Source organism: Palaemon carinicauda, chromosome 5 (genome assembly GCF_036898095.1).
Source record: "Palaemon carinicauda isolate YSFRI2023 chromosome 5, ASM3689809v2, whole genome shotgun sequence".
Classification (NCBI taxonomy): domain Eukaryota; kingdom Metazoa; phylum Arthropoda; class Malacostraca; order Decapoda; family Palaemonidae; genus Palaemon; species Palaemon carinicauda.
The window spans coordinates 169,673,384-169,692,718 of NC_090729.1; the positions used below are offsets into that span (position 1 = coordinate 169,673,384).

Sequence of the window (19,335 nt, forward strand, 5' to 3'; positions counted from 1 at the left end):
ATCATAAATTTCAAGCTTCATATTCCTCAGCCATATAGGCCTGGATCTTCCAACTTTTCTATTGCCTTGTGTAGCCCAATTGAAAGTTTGGTGTACTAATCTGTCTTGGGGAGTGCGAAGAGCATACCCACACCATTTCCACCTACCCCTCACCATGATCTCATCTACATATGGTACGCGAGTAGTCTCTTATAGTTTCATTTCTAATCCTGCCCTGCCATTCAACTCCTAATATTCTTCTGAGGGTTTTGTTCTCAAATCTACATAATCTGTTGGATATTGTTTCATTGTTATACCCCGACTCATGTCCATAGAATAACACCGATCTCCCTAAACTGATATATAGCCCGATTTTTATTCTTAATTTCAGTTGATTTGGTTCCCGAATTTTACTTAAGCCAGCCATTGTCTGATTTGCTTTTTACAATCTTTCATCAAACTCAAATTCTAAAGATTCTGTATTAGAGATCATAGTACCTAAATATTAAATGATTCCACCACATTAATCCTTTCTCCTTCCATTGCATATTCCATTCTCATCAACTCTTCTATTTATCTTGAGCACAACCTCATGTGATATTTCACGCATTTTGGTAAGCTACCTATGCAGGTCCTGTGGTGCTTTGCTAATATGGACAGCATCATCAGCATACTCTAGGTTAGCTAATTTCCCTTTACCAATCCAGTCCAATCCTTCTCCACCATCCTCAACTGTTCTATACATTACCAAATCAATGAGGAAGATAAACAACATAGGTGACAACACATTCCCCTGGAGTACTCCACTGTTCACTGGAAATTCATTTGATAGCACTGCACTAACATTAACTTTGCACTTGCTATGCTCATGAACAGATTTAATCAAATTTACATATTTAAGAGGAAGTCCATAATAACACAGGACATATTTAAGAGGAACTCCATATTAACACAGGACTCTCCACAAAATTGATTTTTCATAGTCCACAAATGCCATCAAAAGTGTATTTTTAAAGTGCAACTTCTACCTTTTCTAAATCCTGCTTGTTCATCCTTTCATCAATATTTCTCTCTAGTCTGTTTAGAATGAACATATTATATCTCTTCATGAAAACTGATGTAAGTGTGATTCCTATGTAATTACTGCAATCAGTCATATCTCTTTTTTTTTTTTTTTTTGCCATTTTCACCAACACTCCTAGCTCCCATCAATCAGATTTTGCCTCTTCATGCCACTTTCTACAAAATAATCTAGTTAATATTTTGGGAGTTACTTCGTTTTCGGTCAATATCATCTCGGCAGTTATTCCATCATTTCCAAGGGCTTTACATCTCTCAGAAGCTCCCTCGCTCACTGGCTATGTGTCCTACTTTCATTTAGTAAGACATGGCCTCATCACCTATATACGCACTTCAATTCAGCATAGACTTCTCACAAACTCTGAGGATGAAGATACAACATTTCAATTATTTGAGATTACTGTTGGCGGAGGCACCATACGACTGCAATGTATATGCAGCACCAGGTAGGATAAATACAGCCAAGCTTCCAGGCCCAACCCTTCGTGGTATGGTTTACATGGGAGAATTTAATGCCCGTCATCCAGACTTGGGAGATCTTGCTGGCACTGTGAACCGCAACGGGAACCTACTTCAAGGATACATTCGTCGAAATCAACTGATCCGTTGGGACACTGGTGGATCTACACATGCACGAGGTGGTACTTTGGATCCCATCTTGACCTGTGGACTCGTACCTTCCCGAGTCAATTGTGTAACGGTTCCTACGCTCTTCTCTGATCACATTGGTCTCAGCATCCAATATTATCTTCTCGCTACACCTACTCCAATACACAATCGCACTTGCATCACAATTCCGCCTAATACATTTCATATATGACTAACCTTCGACCTACATTTGACCTCCACTGTCTGGAGAAACTTTACTCCTTGTTAGTACCACACATGCTTTCCACACGCAATATATCAGAAAGCCTCATATCAGGCATCGTGTTGGTACTATGACACTGGATAATCGAATTTCTCAGGCAGAAAAGAAGGCGATGGATGATGGCCTTGCCTTTATGAGACAACCAAGTCCTGAGACTCTGCACCAGTATCAACTATCGAGAGATGATCTAGTTGCTCTACAGCAATGTGTACAAACAGATTCCTGGCACAAATTAACAGACAGCATCAACCATCAAACAAGCATTGGTTCCATGTGGCACCTCATCAATAGGATTGTGAAGAAGAAACCCCCAAGTGTCCTCCACCACAGTCCTGCTCAGTATGCACAGGACCTTATTGATGAGTGGTCAGCACAGTCACGAACCATCAACCTTCCAGCTCATATACAAGACTCTCTTTCTTCACAAAAAAACCATCGTGCCTTACGTCTCAGTTCCGCCTTACTGAGCAGGGATGAAGAGGATGATGTACCCATAACTAAGGAAGAGCTATGACGTGCCTTAGCAAGGAATAAGAAGTCAGCTCCTGGTGATGATGGCATCACCTATGCAGTCCTTTGCACACTCATAAAAATACCTGGCAACCCTCTCCTCCGGCTCTACAACCTCTGCCTCTGCTTGGGATATGTGCCCCTAGTATGGACTCATAGTACAATTGTACCCGTTCCCAAGCCTAGCACTGACAAATTTCGCCCTATCTCCCTCACCTCCGGTTTCTGCAAAGTATTTGAACGTATTCTCCTCTCATGCCTTATGTTCCGGCTGCAAGATAAGCTTTCGTCTAGAATATATGGCTTCCCACCCCAACGAGGAACACATCATCATCTCATTGAGCTCTACACTCGTCTCTCCCCAACCAGTGTTGTAGCCTTCATTGATTTGAAAAGTGCATTTGACGTTGCAAATAGAGACATTATTTTAGACCAGCTTATTGATTTTGGAATCAAGGGAAACCTTTTGAGGTGGATACGTGGATATCTTCGAAATAGAGTCTCTCGTGTGCTGTTTAAGAGAGCATTGAGCACTGCAAAGGAACTTGAACTTGGTACTCCACAAGGGGGAGTACTTAGTCCATTTTTATTTAATATTCTCCTACATCGCCTTCTTTCCTTACTGCCTGATACTGATAACACAACCATCACTTGCTACGCAGACGATATTTGCATTCATTCAACCTCTCCGGATCACTTGCAATGCTTCCTTTCTTGCTTCTACGAATCAGCATCCTCCTGTGGTCTTATCATCTCCCCAGGAAAAAGTAGAATCTTCTCCCCAAGGCCAGCAAGGAATCTACCAGAATTTACTGTTTGGAACAATGTTGTACCTTTATGTACACAATATATTTACTTGGGAGCGCCATTGCGAATTACACCATCCATTCCAGCGAGACAGAGAATACATCCAATTGTTCAAGATCTGCTGGCCCGGTTACAGCGACGCCTGACTCCTCTCAAGTGGCTTACTAACTATTCTGCAGGAGTATCTATCCCAGTTGCCAGAACCATATATATTGCTTTCATCCGCTCAGTGATAGATTATCTTTCCCCTGCACTATGTCAACTCTCCAGATCAACTCCACAGCCACTTGAATAATTCCAGAACCAAGCAATGAGACCTACTCTAGGTTGTCTAGCATCCACTAGAATTGTAAACATACAACATGAACTCCGTCTCCCTCCACTCGTTGAGAGAATATACTCCAATGTCACCTACTTCAGTATCAAATGCCTGTATTACCCTCACCTGTCTCCTCACTATTCAAACATCATCAGAACTTCTCTCGATGTAGATGCACCTCGTCCACAACTACGCCAGGGGGGACGTACACTAGTTAGTACTGTCTGTTCAAGCATTCGGGGGCTTGACATCAACATCGTGGCAGAGAGCGTGGATCATGGCCTTGCACCCTGGCTGACTCCTGTGCCAGCAATCTCTTACACTCCAGTCTCTAAGACTGACTTGCCTCAACTTCAACAACAATGTGCATTGGAGACCATCGACAGACTATCCTCGTCCCTCAGTGTAACCCATCACCTCTACACAGACGGCTCCCTACAGCAGTATGGCAGTGCTGGATGTGCTGTTTTCTCCCCCACTTTGGAACCCCCGCCAGAGGGCTGGACAGGCCGTCGCCTCCCAAAGTCATCAAGCTCCACGTATTGTGAACTACATGGACTTCTAGATGCAGTTATTTTAATCACACGGACCAGAAACAACGCCTTGATCATCTGCGACTCGCAACCAGCACCCCAAGCCCTTTCTTCACATAAGCCAGCATACAAGCCCCTGGTTACACAAATACATAGGCAACTAGACATGGCCAACATGAGCTCACTGGTAGTGCACTTCCTATGGATTCCCTCTCATGTGGGTCTTCTTGCTAACAACACCGTTGACCATCTGGCAAAGGGTGCCTGTCAACTGGATCCTCTAGATGCTGATGCTCCCAGTCTATCTCTCCTGTGCTGCAGAAAAATGGTGCGCCAAGCTGCTCGCTCACCTACTCATCATCGTAGTAATGCCGAGAGAGCCACCAGTATATCAATACAGCATTATGATCACTTCTTTCTTCACCAACACAAGTATCGCCGCAGTGGACTCATGGTTCGTCAAAATAATGTGGTTTGTGCGCGTCTTCGGCTGGGTTGGCAACCAGTTTGGCAGGTGCCTGAGCAAGATGGAGTTCCTCACTTCTCCTTCTGTAGGTTATGTGACGCACCCAACGCCAACACCCTGGAACACTATTGCCTGGAATGTCCTTTTGTTAGTGACATATTACCCCAAAGACTCACAGTAGTTGATACATGTAAAAAATTGACAGATGATAATTTGCTCGATGAGATCCTCATGCGCCATCCTCACTTTGGTGGATACTGAATAATCAGCTGTTTTGTAATTTTAATTAAAGATAGGTACAACCTACCTCTGAAATTAAACTAAATTTAATTTGTATTCCATATGAATTCATTTGCATAACCATAAATATATAGAAATAAGCAATATTAATTTTAATATGTAGGCCTACTAGATATCTGTCTATACTTTATTTTGTATTCCTTTGTATAACCTTCATTATATGCTATAGATGTAAACAATACTGTTTAAATATGTACTTAAATCTTTGTACTTACTTTTTTTTTTATTCTTTAGGCATAAGTGAATTACAATGTAGATGTAAACAATATTACTGTATTACCATGTACTCAAATGTCTGACGCCAATGGGCGCAATAAAATTATTAAAACAAAATCTCTCTCTCTCTCTCTGATGGGTATATGCTTATTCTTTGCCCCAGTAAAGGTTTCATTAATAATTCTCTGATCAATTCTCACACTATAGCCACTCCTTAAATTCATACAGTAGCTTTGTCAGCCTCATCTGCTTTCCGGTCTAAATATTCTCTCCAGTCATTCCTGGCTTTTCTTTTGACTTCTCCATCAATACTGGAATACTTAGCATGTTTAACCTTGTAATTTTCATTACTTTCTCGAAAACTTTCAACAATCAATTTCTGTCTTTTTCTCTTGTTTATAATATTCCAAGTATCATTTGATATCCAAGGTTTTCTCCTTGTAACTGCATGTCATGTCCCAAAATAATAATAGTAATAATAATAATAATAATAATAATAATGATAATAATAATAATAATAATAATAATAATAATAATAATAATAATAATAATAATAATAATAATAATAATAATGATCGAGTTAGGTCAACCCGACTTATCTCAAGAGAGATGGCAAGCAATTTAGGTTTGTATTGCTATCACAGAATGAACGTTACTCTTATGCAATATTTCTTAAGTTTTTTATGATTACAGTTATTTTTTACCCAGACTTATACATCATCTGGGATACATTTTTAGTGGGGAACATTGTCAGTTATTCTTATACTATTTCTTTGACTAATTGGAGTTAGAATGGTTATTGGCCGTGTTTTCTTTATATTTGATAGTGATTGGATTTATTACCATTTTCCTTGATAGTTTATTCTATAAATGCCTTTTTGTTGCATATATTTTTGTTTTGGCAAAGTTTCTTCTATGGTTAAAACTTCTTGTTATGTCACTCTTTGCTTCTGCAATAGGCTTGCATTTACTGCATTATATATAATGCATCTTCTTTGCTAATATAGTTTCTCAAGTGTATTCAAAGGTTAAAGAGTTTAAGAGGTTGACGATGATCTCTGAATCTTTCCGACCAATAGACAGTGTATCTTGGTATTTTTTTTAGGCCATATAGTATGAGAAATGTGGTGGACCTCTGAACTTATTAAAAATACATTGTACTATTGATGATGTTAACTGATTCATTTTTATAAATAGAAATGTTAAAAATTAATATCTGAGAAAATTTATTTGTTATTGGAATTATGCATGAAATGTCCCTTCATTAACATGAAATACCTTACGTTTGGCTAGAACTCTTCAGTCAAGTAAATGACTTGTTGCCTTCTGGGTTAGGTGAGTTAGCTTTGCGCAGTGGCAGTATCGTAACCAATGAGGGCTAACCGAGGTGCGATTATTGCTAGTTGAAAACTTTTCCCAATACCCCGCCTAGTTGACGTGAAAAACCGACAACGATGGCAATTTCTATCAGCCCTTACCAGGGCCAAAAACCTCTCATGCCTCATGCCTATGATGGAATCCTTGTAAGTGAAACACAATATTTACTTGTGAAATTCTGAAATTCTTAATTGCAGAATTAGTGTTGGATATTGAGAAAGGGAGAAAGTGACTAGAAGGCGGGTATAAATGCCTTGACAAGCAGGAACTAATTTTTTAAAATATCATCATTGTCATCTACTCCTGCGCCTATTGACGCAAAGGGCCTCTGTTAGATTTCACCAGTCATCTCTATCTTGAGCTTTTAAAATATCAATACTTCTCCCATCATCATAAATTTCAAGCTTCATATTCCTCAGCCATGTAGGCCTGTCTCTTCCAACTTTTCTATTGCCTTGTGTAGCCCAATTGAAAGTTTGGTGTACTAATCTGTCTTGGGGAGTGCGAAGAGCATGCCCACACCATTTCCACCTACCCCTCACCATGATCTCATCTACATATGGTACGCGAGTAGTCTCTTATAGTTTCATTTCTAATCCTGCCCTGCCATTCAACTCCTAATATTCTTCTGAGGGTTTTGTTCTCAAATCTACATAATCTGTTGGATATTGTTTCATTGTTATACCCCGACTCATGTCCATAGAATAACACCGATCTCCCTAAACTGATATATAGCCCGATTTTTATTTTTAATTTCAGTTGATTTGGTTTCCGAATTTTACTTAAGCCAGCCATTGTCTGATTTGCTTTTTACAATCTTTCATCAAACTCAAATTCTAAAGATTCTGTATTAGATATCATAGTACCTAAATATTAAATGATTCCACCAAATTAATCCTTTCTCCTTCCATTGCATATTCCATTCTCATCAACTCTTCTATTTATCTTGAGCACAACCTCATGTGATATTTCACGCATTTTGGTAAGCTACCTATGCAGGTCCTGTGGTGCTTTGCTAATATGGACAGCGTCATCAGCATACTCTAGGTTAGCTAATTTCCCTTTACCAATCCAGTCCAATCCTTCTCCACCATCCTCAACTGTTCTATACATTACCAAATCAATGAGGAAGATAAACAACATAGGTGACAACACATGCCCCTGGAGTACTCCACTGTTCACTGGAAATTCATTTGATAGCACTGCACTAACATTAACTTTGTACTTGCTATGCTCATGAACAGATTTAATCAAATTTACATATTTAAGAGGAAGTCCATAATAACACAGGACATATTTAAGAGGAACTCCATATTAACGCAGGACTCTCCACAAAATTGATTTTCCATAGTCCACAAATGCCATCAAAAGTGTATTTTTAAAGTGCAACTTCTACCTTTTCTAAATCCGGCTTGTTCATCCTTTCATCAATATTTCTCTCTAGTCTGTTTAGAATGAACATATATCTCTTCATGAAAACTGATGTAAGTGTGATTCCTATGTAATTACTGCAATCAGTCATATCTCTTTCTTTTTTTTTGCCATTTTCACCAACACTCCTAGCTCCCATCAATCAGATTTTGCCTTTTCATGCCACTTTCTACAAAATAATCTTGTTAATATTTTGGGAGTTGCTTCGTTTTCGGTCAATATCATCTCGGCAGTTATTCCATCATTTCCAAGGGCTTTCCATCTCTCAGAAGCTCCCTCGCTCACTGGCTATGTGTCCTACGTTCATTTAATAAGACATGGCCTCATCACCTATATACGCACTTCAATTTAGCATAGACTTCTCACAAACTCAGAGGATGAAGATACAACATTTCAATTATTTGAGATTACTGTTGGCGGAGGCACCATACGACTGTGCAATGTATATGCAGCACCAGGTAGGATAAATACAGCCAAGCTTCCAGGCCCAACCCTTCGTGGTATGGTTTACATGGGAGAATTTAATGCCCGTCATCCAGACTTGGGAGATCTTGCTGGCACTGTGTACCGCAACGGGAACCTACTTCAAGGATACATTCGTCGAAATCAACTGACCCGTTGGGACACTGGTGGATCAACACATGCACGAGGTGGTACTTTGGATCCCATCTTGACCTGTGGACTCGTACCTTCCCGAGTCAATTGTGTAACGGTTCCTACGCTCTTCTCTGATCACATTGGTCTCAGCATCCAATATTCTCTTCTCGCTACACCTACTCCAATACACAATCGCACTTGCATCACAATTCCGCCTAAGTACCAGCCTACGTACATTTCATATATGACTAACCTTCGACCTACATTTGACCTCCACTGTCTGGAGAAACTTTACTCCTTGTTAGTACCACACATGCTTTCCACACGCAATATATCAGAAAGCCTCATATCAGGCATCGTGTTGGTGCTATGACACTGGATAATCGAATTTCTCAGGCAGAAAAGAAGGCGATGGATAATGGCCTTGCCTTTATGAGACAACCAAGTCCTGAGACTCTGCCCCAGTATCAACTATCGAGAGATGATCTAGTTGCTCTACAGCAATGTGTACAAACAGATTCCTGGCACAAATTAACAGACAGCATCAACCGTCAAACAAGCATTGGTTCCATGTGGCACCTCATCAATAGGATTGTGAAGAAGAAACCCCCAAGTGTCCTCCACCACAGCCCTGCTCAGTATGCACAGGACCTTATTGATGAGTGGTCAGCACAGTCACGAACCATCAACCTTCCAGCTCATATACAAGACTCTCTTTCTTCACAAAAAAACCATCGTGCCGTACGTCTCAGTTCCGCCTTACTGAGCAGGGATGAAGAGGATGATGTACCCATAACTAAGGAAGAGCTGTGACGTGCCTTAGCAAGGAATAAGAAGTCAGCTCCTGGTGATGATGGCATCACCTATGCAGTCCTTTGCACACATAAAAATACCTGGCAACCCTCTCCTCCGGCTCTACAACCTCTGCCTCTGCTTGGGATATGTGCCCCTAGCATGGACTCTTAGTACAATTGTACCCGTTCCCAAGCCTAGCACTGACAAATTTCGTCCTATCTCCCTCACCTCCGGTTTCTGCAAAGTATTTGAACGTATTCTCCTCTCATGCCTTATGTTCCGGCTGCAAGATAAGCTTTCGTCTAGAATATATGGCTTCCTACCCCAACGAGGAACACATCATCGTCTCATGGAGCTCTACACTCGTCTCTCCCCAACCAGTGTTGTAGCCTTCATTGATTTGAAAAGTGCATTTGACGTTGCAAATAGAGACATTATTTTAGACCAGTTTATTGATTTTGGAATCAAGGGAAACCTTTTGAGGTGGATACGTGGATATCTTCGAAATAGAGTCTCTCGTGTGCTGTTTAAGAGAGCATTGAGAACTGCAAAGGAACTTGAACTTAGTACTCCACAAGGGGGAGTACTTAGTCCATTTTTATTTAATATTCTCCTACATCGCCTTCTTTCCTTACTGCCTGATACTGATAACACAACCATCACTTGCTACGCAGACGATATTTGCATTCATTCAACCTCTCCGGATCACTTGCAATGCTTCCTTTCTTCCTTCTACGAATCAGCCTCCTCCTGTGGTCTTATCATCTCCCAAGGAAAAAGTAGAATCTTCTCCCCAAGGCCAGCAAGGAATCTACCAGAATTTACTGTTTGGAACAATGTTGTACCTTTATGCACACAATATATTTACTTGGGAGCGCCATTGCGAATTACACCATCCATTCCAGCGAGACAGAGAATACATCCAATTGTTCAAGATCTGCTGGCCCGGTTACAGCGACGCCTGACTCCTCTCAAGTGGCTTACTAATTATTCTGCAGGAGTATCTATCCCAGTTGCCAGAACCATATATATTGCTTTCATCCGCTCAGTGATAGATTATCTTTCCCCTGCACTGTCAACTCTCCAGATCAACTCCACAGCCGCTTGAATAATTCCAGAACCAAGCAATGAGACTCACTCTAGGTTGTCTAGCATCCACTAGAATTGTAAACATACAACATGAACTCCGTCTCCCTCCACTCGTTGAGAGAATATACTCCAATGTCACCTACTTCAGTATCAAATGCCTGTATTACCCTCACCTGTCTCCTCACTATTCAAACATCATCAGAACTTCTTGCACCTCGTCCACAACTACGCCAGGGGGGACGTACACTAGTTAGTACTGTCTGTTCAAGCATTCGGGGGTTTGACATCAACATCGTGGCAGAGAACGTGGATCATGGCCTTGCACCCTGGCTGACTCCTGTGCCAGCAATCTCTTACACTTCAGTCTCTAAGACTGACTTGCCTCAACTTCAACACCAATGTGCATTGGAGACCATCGACAGACTATCCTCGTCCCTCAGTGTAACCCATCACCTCTACACAGACGGCTCCCTACAGCAGGATGGCAGTGCTGGATGTGCTGTTTTCTCCCCCACTTTGGAACCCCCGCCAGAGGGCTGGACAGGCCGTCGCCTCCCAAAGTCATCAAGCTCCACGTATTGTGAACTACATGGACTTCTAGATGCAGTTATTTTAATCACACGGACCAGAAACAACGCCTTGATCATCTGCGACTCGCAACCAGCACTCCAAGCCCTTTCTTCACATAAGCCAGCATACAAGCCCCTGGTTACACAAATACATAGGCAACTAGACATGGCCAACATGAGCTCACTGGTAGTGCACTTCCTATGGATTCCCTCTCATGTGGGTCATCTTGCTAACAACACCGTTGACCATCTGGCAAAGGGTGCCTGTCAACTGGATCCTCTAGATGCTGATGCTCCCAGTCCATCTCTCCTGTGCTGCAGAAAAATGGTGCACCAAGCTGCTCGCTCACCTACTCATCATCGTAGTAATGCCGAGAGAGCCACCAGTATATCAATACAGCATTATGATCACTTCTTTCTTCACCAACACAAGTATCGCCGCAGTGGACTCATGGTTCGTCAAAATAATGTGGTTTGTGCGCGTCTTCGGATGGGTTGGCAACCAGTTTGGCAGGTGCCTGAGCAAGATGGAGTTCCTCACTTCTCCTTCTGTAGGTTATGTGACGCACCCAACGCCAACACCCTGGAACACTATTGCCTGGAATGTCCTCTTGTTAGTGACATATTACCCCAAAGACTCACAGTAGTTGATACATGTAAAAAATTATTGACAGATGATAATTTTCTCGATGAGATCCTCATGCGCCATCCTCACTTTGGTGGATACTGAATAATCAGCTGTTTTGTAATTTTAATTAAAGATAGGTACAACCTACCTATGAAATTAAACTAAATTTAATTTGTATTCCATATGAATTCATTTGCATAACCATAAATATATAGAAATAAGCAATATTAATTTTAATATGTAGGCCTACTAGATATCTGTCTATACTTTATTTTGTATTCCTTTGTATAACCTTCATTATATGCTATAGATGTAAACAATACTGTTTAAATATGTACTTAAATCTTTGTACTTACTTTTTTTTTTATTCTTTAGGCATAAGTGAATTACAATGTAGATGTAAACAATATTACTGTATTACCATGTTCTCAAATGTCTGACGCCAATGGGCGCAATAAAATTATTAAAACAAAATCTCTCTCTCTCTCTCTGATGGGTATATGCTTATTCTTTGCCCCAGTAAAGGTTTCATTGATAATTCTCTGATCAATTCTCACACTATAGCCACTCCTTGAATTCATACAGTAGCTTTGTCAGCCTCATCTGCTTTCCGGTCTAAATATTCTCTCCAGTCATTCCTGGCTTTTCTTTTGACTTCTCCATCAATACTGGAATACTTAGCATGTTTAACCTTGTAATTTACATTACTTTCTCGAAAACTTTCAACAATCAATTTCTGTCTTTTTCTCTTGTTTATAATATTCCAAGTATCATTTGATATCCAAGGTTTTCTCCTTGTAACTGCATCTCCCAAAATAATAATAATAATAATAATAATAATAATAATAATAATAATAATAATAATAATAATAATAATAATAATAATCATCGAGTTAGGTCAACCCGATTTATCTCAAGAGAGATGGCAAGCAATTTAGGTTTGTATTGCTATCACAGAATGAACGTTACTCTTATGCAATATTTCTTAAGTTTTTTATGATTACAGTTATTTTTTACCCAGACTTATACATCATCTGGGATCCATTTTTAGTGGGGAACATTGTCAGTTATTTTTATACTATTTCTTTGACTAATTGGAGTTAGAATGGTTATTGGCCGTGTTTTCTTTATTTTTGATAATGATGGGATTAATTACCATTTTCCTTGATAGTTTATTCTATAAATGCCTTTTTGTTGCATATATTTTTGTTTTGGCAAAATTTCTTCTATGGTTAAAACTTCTAGTTATGTCACTCTTTGCTTCTGCAATAGGCTTGCATTTACCGCATTATATATAATGCATCTTTGCTAATATAGTTTCTCAAGTGTATTCAAAGGTTAAAGAGTTTAAGAGGTTGGCGATGATCTCTGAATCTTTCCGACCAATAGACAGTGTATCTTGGTATTTTTTTTAGGCCATATAGTATGAGAAATGTGGTGGACCTCTGGACTTATTGAAAATACATTGTACTATTGATGATGTTAACTGCTTCATTTTTATAAATAGAAATGTTAAAAATTAATGTCTGAGAAAATTTATTTGTATTTGGAATTATGCATGAAATGTCCCTTCATTTACATGAAATGCCTTACGTTTTGCTAGAACTCTTCAGTCAAGTAAATGACTTGTTGCCTTCTGGGTTAGGTGAGTTAGCTTTGCGCAGTGGCAGTATCGTAACCAATGAGGGCTAACCGAGGTGCGATTATTGCTAGTTGAAAACTTTTCCCAATACCCCGCCTAGTTGACGTGAAAAACCGACAACGACGGCAATTTCTATCAGCCCTTACCAGGGCCAAAAACCTCTCATGCCTATGATGGAATCCTTTTAAGTAAGTGTAACACAATATTTGCTTGTGAAATTCTTAATTGCAGAATTAGTGTTGGATAATGAGAAAGGGAGCAAATGACTAGATGGCGTGTATAAATGCCTTGACAAGCAGGAACTAATTTTTAAAAATAATCATCCTTGTCATCTACTCTTACGCCTATTGACGCAAAGGGCCTCTGTTAGATTTCACCAGTCATCTCTATCTTGAGCTTTTAAAATATCAATACTTATCCCATCATCATATATTTCAAGTTTCATATTCCTCAGCCATGTAGGCCTGGGTCTTCCAACTTTTCTATTGCTTTGTGTAGCCCATCTACCCCTCACCATGATCTCATCTACATATGGTACGCTAGTAATCTCTCTTATGGTTTCATTTCTAACCCTGCCCTGCCATTCAACTCCTAATATTCTTCTGAGGGTTTTGTTCTCAAATCTACATAATCTGTTGGATATAGTTTCATTGTCATACCCCGACTCATGTCCATAGAATAACACCGATCTCGCTAAACTGATATATAGCCCGATTTTTATTTTTAATTTCAGTTGATTTGATTTCCGAATTTTACTTAAGCCAGCCATTGTCTGATTTGCTTTTTACAATCTTTCATCAAACTCAAATTCTAAAGATTCTGTATTAGAGATCATAGTACCTAAATATTAAATGATTCCACCACATTAATCCTTTCTCCTTCCATTGCATATTCCATTCTCATCATCTCTTCTATTTATCTTGAGCACATCATCATATGATATTTCATGCATTTTGGTAAGCAACCTTTGCAGGTCCTGTGGTCTTTGCTAATATGGACAGCATCATCAGCATACTCTAGGTTAGCTAATTTCCCTTTACCAATCCAGTCCAATCCTCTTCCACCATCCTCAACTGTTCTATACATTACCAAATCAATGAGGAAGATAAACAACATAGGTGACAACACATTCCCCTGGAGTACTCCACTGTTCACTGGAAATTCATTTGATAGCACTCCACTAACATTAACTTTGCACTTGCTATGCTCATGAACAGATTTAATCAAATTTACATATTTAAGAGGAAGTCCATAATAACACAGGACATATTTAAGAGGAACTCCATATTAACGCAGGACTCTCCACAAAATTGCTTTTTCATAGTCCACTAATGCCATCAAAAGTGTATTTTTAAAGTACAACTTCTACCTTTTCTAAATCCTGCTTGTTCATCCATTCATCAATCTTTCTCTCTAGCCTGTTTAGAATGAGCATACTATATCTCTTCATGAAAACTGATGTAAGTGTGATGCGCATGTAATTACTGCAATCAGTCATATCTCCTTTTTTTGCCATTTTCACCAACACTCCTAGCTCCCATTAATCAGGTTTTGCCTCTTCATGCCACTTTCTACAAAATAATCTTGTAAATATTTTGGGAGTCACTTCGTTTTCAGCCAATATCATCTCGGCAGTTATTCCATCATTTCCAAGGGCTTTCCATCTCTCAGAAGCTCCCTCGCTCACTGGCTATGTGTCCTACGTTCATTTAGGCAAACATCACACGAAGCGACGCGTCAGCGGCAAGGCAGAGACGCGTCAGACGGTGATACGACGCTGACGATTGTGCGTCTGCACACGATGCGTTTTCAAAGCGTACTACACGAAACTGCGCACACAAGATGAGGAAAAGGTGCCACTAGTATCAGGCAAGATGTCAAGTGAGGAGTAAGATGTATTTCTGTGCTACGTTAAAAAGTACCGGAAAAGAAAACGAGCCAAACGAACATTCTGGGTACATCCATATTTGAAAAATAATAATGATAAGAGATTGTTCATTGCTGCAAAACAAATGACAGAAAGTGATGATAAATAATAATTGAGTTAGGTCAACCCGACTTATCTCAAGAGAGATGGCAAGCAATTTAGGTTTGTATCGCTATCACAGAATGAACGTTACTCTTATCCAATATTTCTTAAGTTTTTTATGATAACAGTTATTTCTTAACCAGACTCACACATCATCTGGGATACATTTTTAGTGGGGAACATTGTCAGTTATTCTTATACTATTTCTTTGACTAATTGGATTTAGAATGGTTATTGGCCGTTGTTTTCTTTATTTTTGATAATGATGGGATTAATTACCATTTACCTTGATAGTTTATTTTATGAATACCTTTTTGTTGCATATATTTTTGTTTTGGCAAAATTTCTTCTATGGTTAAAACTTCGTTATGTCACTCTTTGCTTCTGCAATAGCCTTGCATTTACCGCATTATATATAATGCATCTTCTTTGCTAATTTAGTTTCTCAAGTGTATTCAAAGGTTAAAGAGTTTAAGAGGTTGGCGATGATCTCTGAATCTTTCCGACTAATAGACATTGTATCTTGGTATTTTTTTAGGCCATATAGTATGAGAAGTGTGGTAGACCTCTGGACTTATTGGAAATACATTGTACTATTGATGATGTTAACTGCTTCATTTTTATAAATAGAAATGTTTAAAATTAATGTCCGAGAAAATTTATTTGTATTTGGAATTATGCATAAAATGTCCCGTCATTTACATGAAATGCCTTACGGTTGGCTAGAACTCCTCAGTCAAGTAAATGACTTGTTGCCTTCTGGGGTAGGTGAGTTAGCTTTGCGCAGTGGCAGTATCGTAACCAATGAGGGCTAACCGAGGTGCGATTATTGCTAGTTGAAAACTTTTCCCAATACCCCGCCTAGTTGACGTGAAAAACCGACAACGACGGCAATTTTTATTAGCCCTTACTTGGGCCACTAATGACTAATCTCTCATTACTATGATAGAAGCTTATCTTTGTGTAATAGGCAATGTTTATTTGTGATATATTGAGTCTTGATTATAAAATTATCGTTGTATTTTGATAGAAGGCTGACATAGACACCTTTTTTTTTTTAACAGAAACTGATTTTAATGTTGTATCATAGAAATGGGTGAAGGATAGTGCGAATGATGCCTACTTTTATCAACGAGTATTGTTTTATAAACTCAAACAGTTGGATGTTTTCTTAGCATCATTATTGAATGTTTGAGATGTTGTTGAGGAGCAGCATTGTAATTATAGGAATGTGACTTCTGGTGTTCCACAGGGTAGTGCTCTTGGCCCATTACTTTTCATACTAAGTTCATTGCGAATGATGCTACTCTCTTTGCCCCAATTCTAGCCCCTGAATGCAGATCTGCGATTGCTTAATCTTTTAATAGAGAGCTAGCTAAAATTGGTATATAGTGCAAATTATAGGGCATGAAGTTGAATTCTAACAACTTAAAATATGATTGTAAGTAGCTCGAGGACAGTGGCTCCTCAATATCCAGATTTCTACATGGATAATGGTCTTTTGATTATATACAATTTCTTTGAAATTGTAGGGGTGATTCTTTATGGTAAGTTTACTTTTGAGGAACATTCGGTCTGTGTTTTCATCAATTGCACAAATAAATGTCTTCCTGAGAACGTCTTTTATGATTTTCATTTATCATTCTATCCTTCGGAAAGTTTAAATTCATTCATTCTACCTTATTTCGAATATTTTTCTCCTGTCTGGTCTTCAGCTGCTGACTCTCATCTTAATTTGTTGGACAAAAAACTTGCGGTCTATTAGATTTGTTATTTTTCTTGAGATTTATCTCTGGCACCATCGTTTATAGTTAGCTCATTATGCATGTTGAATAAGATTTTTAGTAATTCTGATCATCCTTCACAATCAGATTTTCCTAAACTTTACCATCCTGTACTTCATACTAGATATGCATAAGGCTCAACACTACACAGTATTTTAGAAGTTTTATTCCAGCTGTGACCAGGTTTTGGAACGAGTAGGCAGGTGAATTGGTGAATATCTGAAGTTCAAATTTGCAGTAAATATTTCTTAGGTTGAACAGGCAGACATAAGTTTCACTTCATAGTGTATATATATGACATTACTTAAACTCTGTTTCTGATCTTAAGATATTTTATATTCTTTACCCATTACTTCTAATATAGTTTATTTATTGCCATATTTCCTTTCCTCACTGGGCCGTTTTTCCCTATGGGACCCTTGGGCTTGTCGCATCCTCTTTTTCCAACGAGAATTATAGCTTCGTTGGTGATAGTATTAATAATAATGGGCATTTCTCACATCAGTCTCCACATCTAAGCTATCAGCCCTTGGAGACATCCACCAAGTTTAAATTTGAGTATGAACACTTTCAGATATTAAGACTTGAGTTCCTTAGAATAAACCAACATCACTCTCTTCAAAATAATGTTAATAGAATGATCACAGAACAAACTTGATGGGAAAAGTGGATGAAAAGCACTCTATTAGTTTTTAAAAAATCGTACTTTTAAAAGTTTCTGTCCATTTATGAACACGTTTTTATATACACAGAAATAAATGTAGAAATAAAACAGCAGCAATAAGATCCCAAAAGACGCTCATAATAAGACTAAATCGTGTTAAAAACATGGTGATTTTCGGCAGACATGAAATTGTGTGACTTGTAATGCTACTGTAAAATTGTAGTTATTGAATTATGTTTGATGTTCTAGAATATTTTTTTTCTGGCAATAGCTGGGATTCACACGAGAAGTTGAAAAGACCTTTTTACTGAAAACTCATCATCATCATTAGCATCTCCTCCTACGCCTATTTTTGCAAAGGGCCTCAGTCAGATGTCACAAGCCGTCTCTATCTTGAGCTTTTAAATCAACACTTCTCCATTTATCATCTACTTTACGCTTCATAGTCCTCAGTCTTGTAGGCCTTGGTCTTCCAACTCTTGTATTGCTTTCTGGAGCTCAGTAAATGTTAGGTGAACTAATCTCTCGAGGAGTGTGAAGAGCGTGACCAAATCATCATCATCTACCCCTCACTATAATCTCATCCATATATGGAACTCGAGTAATCTCTTTTATGGTTTCATTTTTAATCCTGTCCTACCATTTAACTCCTAATATTCTTCTGAGGGTTTTTTTTTTTCTCAAATCTACAAAATCTGTTGGATATTGTTTCATTGTCATATGACGACTCGTGTCCATACAGTAACACCGACTTCACTAAACTGATATATAGCCTGATTTTTATATGTAATTTCAGGTGGGTGATATGATTTCCAAATTTTACTTAACATTGTTTGATTTGCTTTATTTTAATCTCATTAAATTCCAATTCTAAAGACCTTGTATTAGAAATCATAGTTCTTAGTTATTTAAATGATTCCACCTCATTAATCCTTTCTCCTTCCAATGATATTTCATCTTCAATTGCGTATTCTGCTCTCATCATTTCTGTCTTTCTTCTATTTATCTTGAGCCCAACCTCCTGTGATATTTCATGCATTCTGGTAAGCAGGCATTTCAAATTCTGTGGTGTTTTGCTAATAAGGATAGCATCATCAGCATACTCTAGGTCAGCTAATTTCCTATTACCATTCCATTCCAGTCCTTCACCTCCATCTCCAACTGTTCTGTGCATTACAAAATCCATGAGGATAAACAACATCGGTGACAACACATTCCCTTAGAGTACTCCAATGTTCACTTGAAATTTATTCGATAGAACTCCACTAACAATAAATTTGCACTTACTCTGCTCATGAACATAACAATAAATTTGCACTTACTCAGACTTGATCAAATTCACATATTCAAGAGGAACTCTATAATAATGCAGGACTCTCCACAAAATTGGACGGTGCACACAATCAAAGGCGTTTTCATAGTCCACGAATGTCATCAAAAGTGGTTTCCTATATTCTACACATTGCTGTACATGTCTTAAAATGAAAATTTTAAGACATCTACCTTTTCTAAATCCTGCTTCATCTCCTCTCAGCTCTTCGTCAATCTTTCTCTCTAGTCTGTTAAGAATAAGCATACTGCATATTTTCATGACAGCTGTCGTAAGTGTGATGCCTATGTCATTATTGCAATCAGTCAGATCTGATCAA

The 19,335-nt window shown here is 38.7% G+C and overlaps 1 protein-coding gene, 3 non-coding genes and 1 pseudogene across 5 annotated transcripts in view; all 5 read left to right on the top strand.

Annotated features, from left to right (window-relative positions):
• The window catches only part of LOC137641610 (prostaglandin reductase 1-like), a 581,256-nt gene that overhangs the window by 131,739 nt on the left and 430,182 nt on the right, over positions 1-19,335 (top strand). The gene's annotated exons all lie outside the window — the stretch shown is intronic.
• LOC137640408 (uncharacterized) lies at positions 2,001-8,859 on the top strand (annotated as a pseudogene).
• On the top strand, positions 6,424-6,564 carry LOC137641706 (U4 spliceosomal RNA). The gene has a single exon (XR_011044571.1). It is a non-coding gene; the product is annotated as a U4 spliceosomal RNA (small nuclear RNA).
• Positions 13,220-13,360, top strand: LOC137641715 (U4 spliceosomal RNA). The gene has a single exon (XR_011044579.1). It is a non-coding gene; the product is annotated as a U4 spliceosomal RNA (small nuclear RNA).
• LOC137641717 (U4 spliceosomal RNA) lies at positions 16,014-16,154 on the top strand. Its single transcript, XR_011044580.1, has one exon. It is a non-coding gene; the product is annotated as a U4 spliceosomal RNA (small nuclear RNA).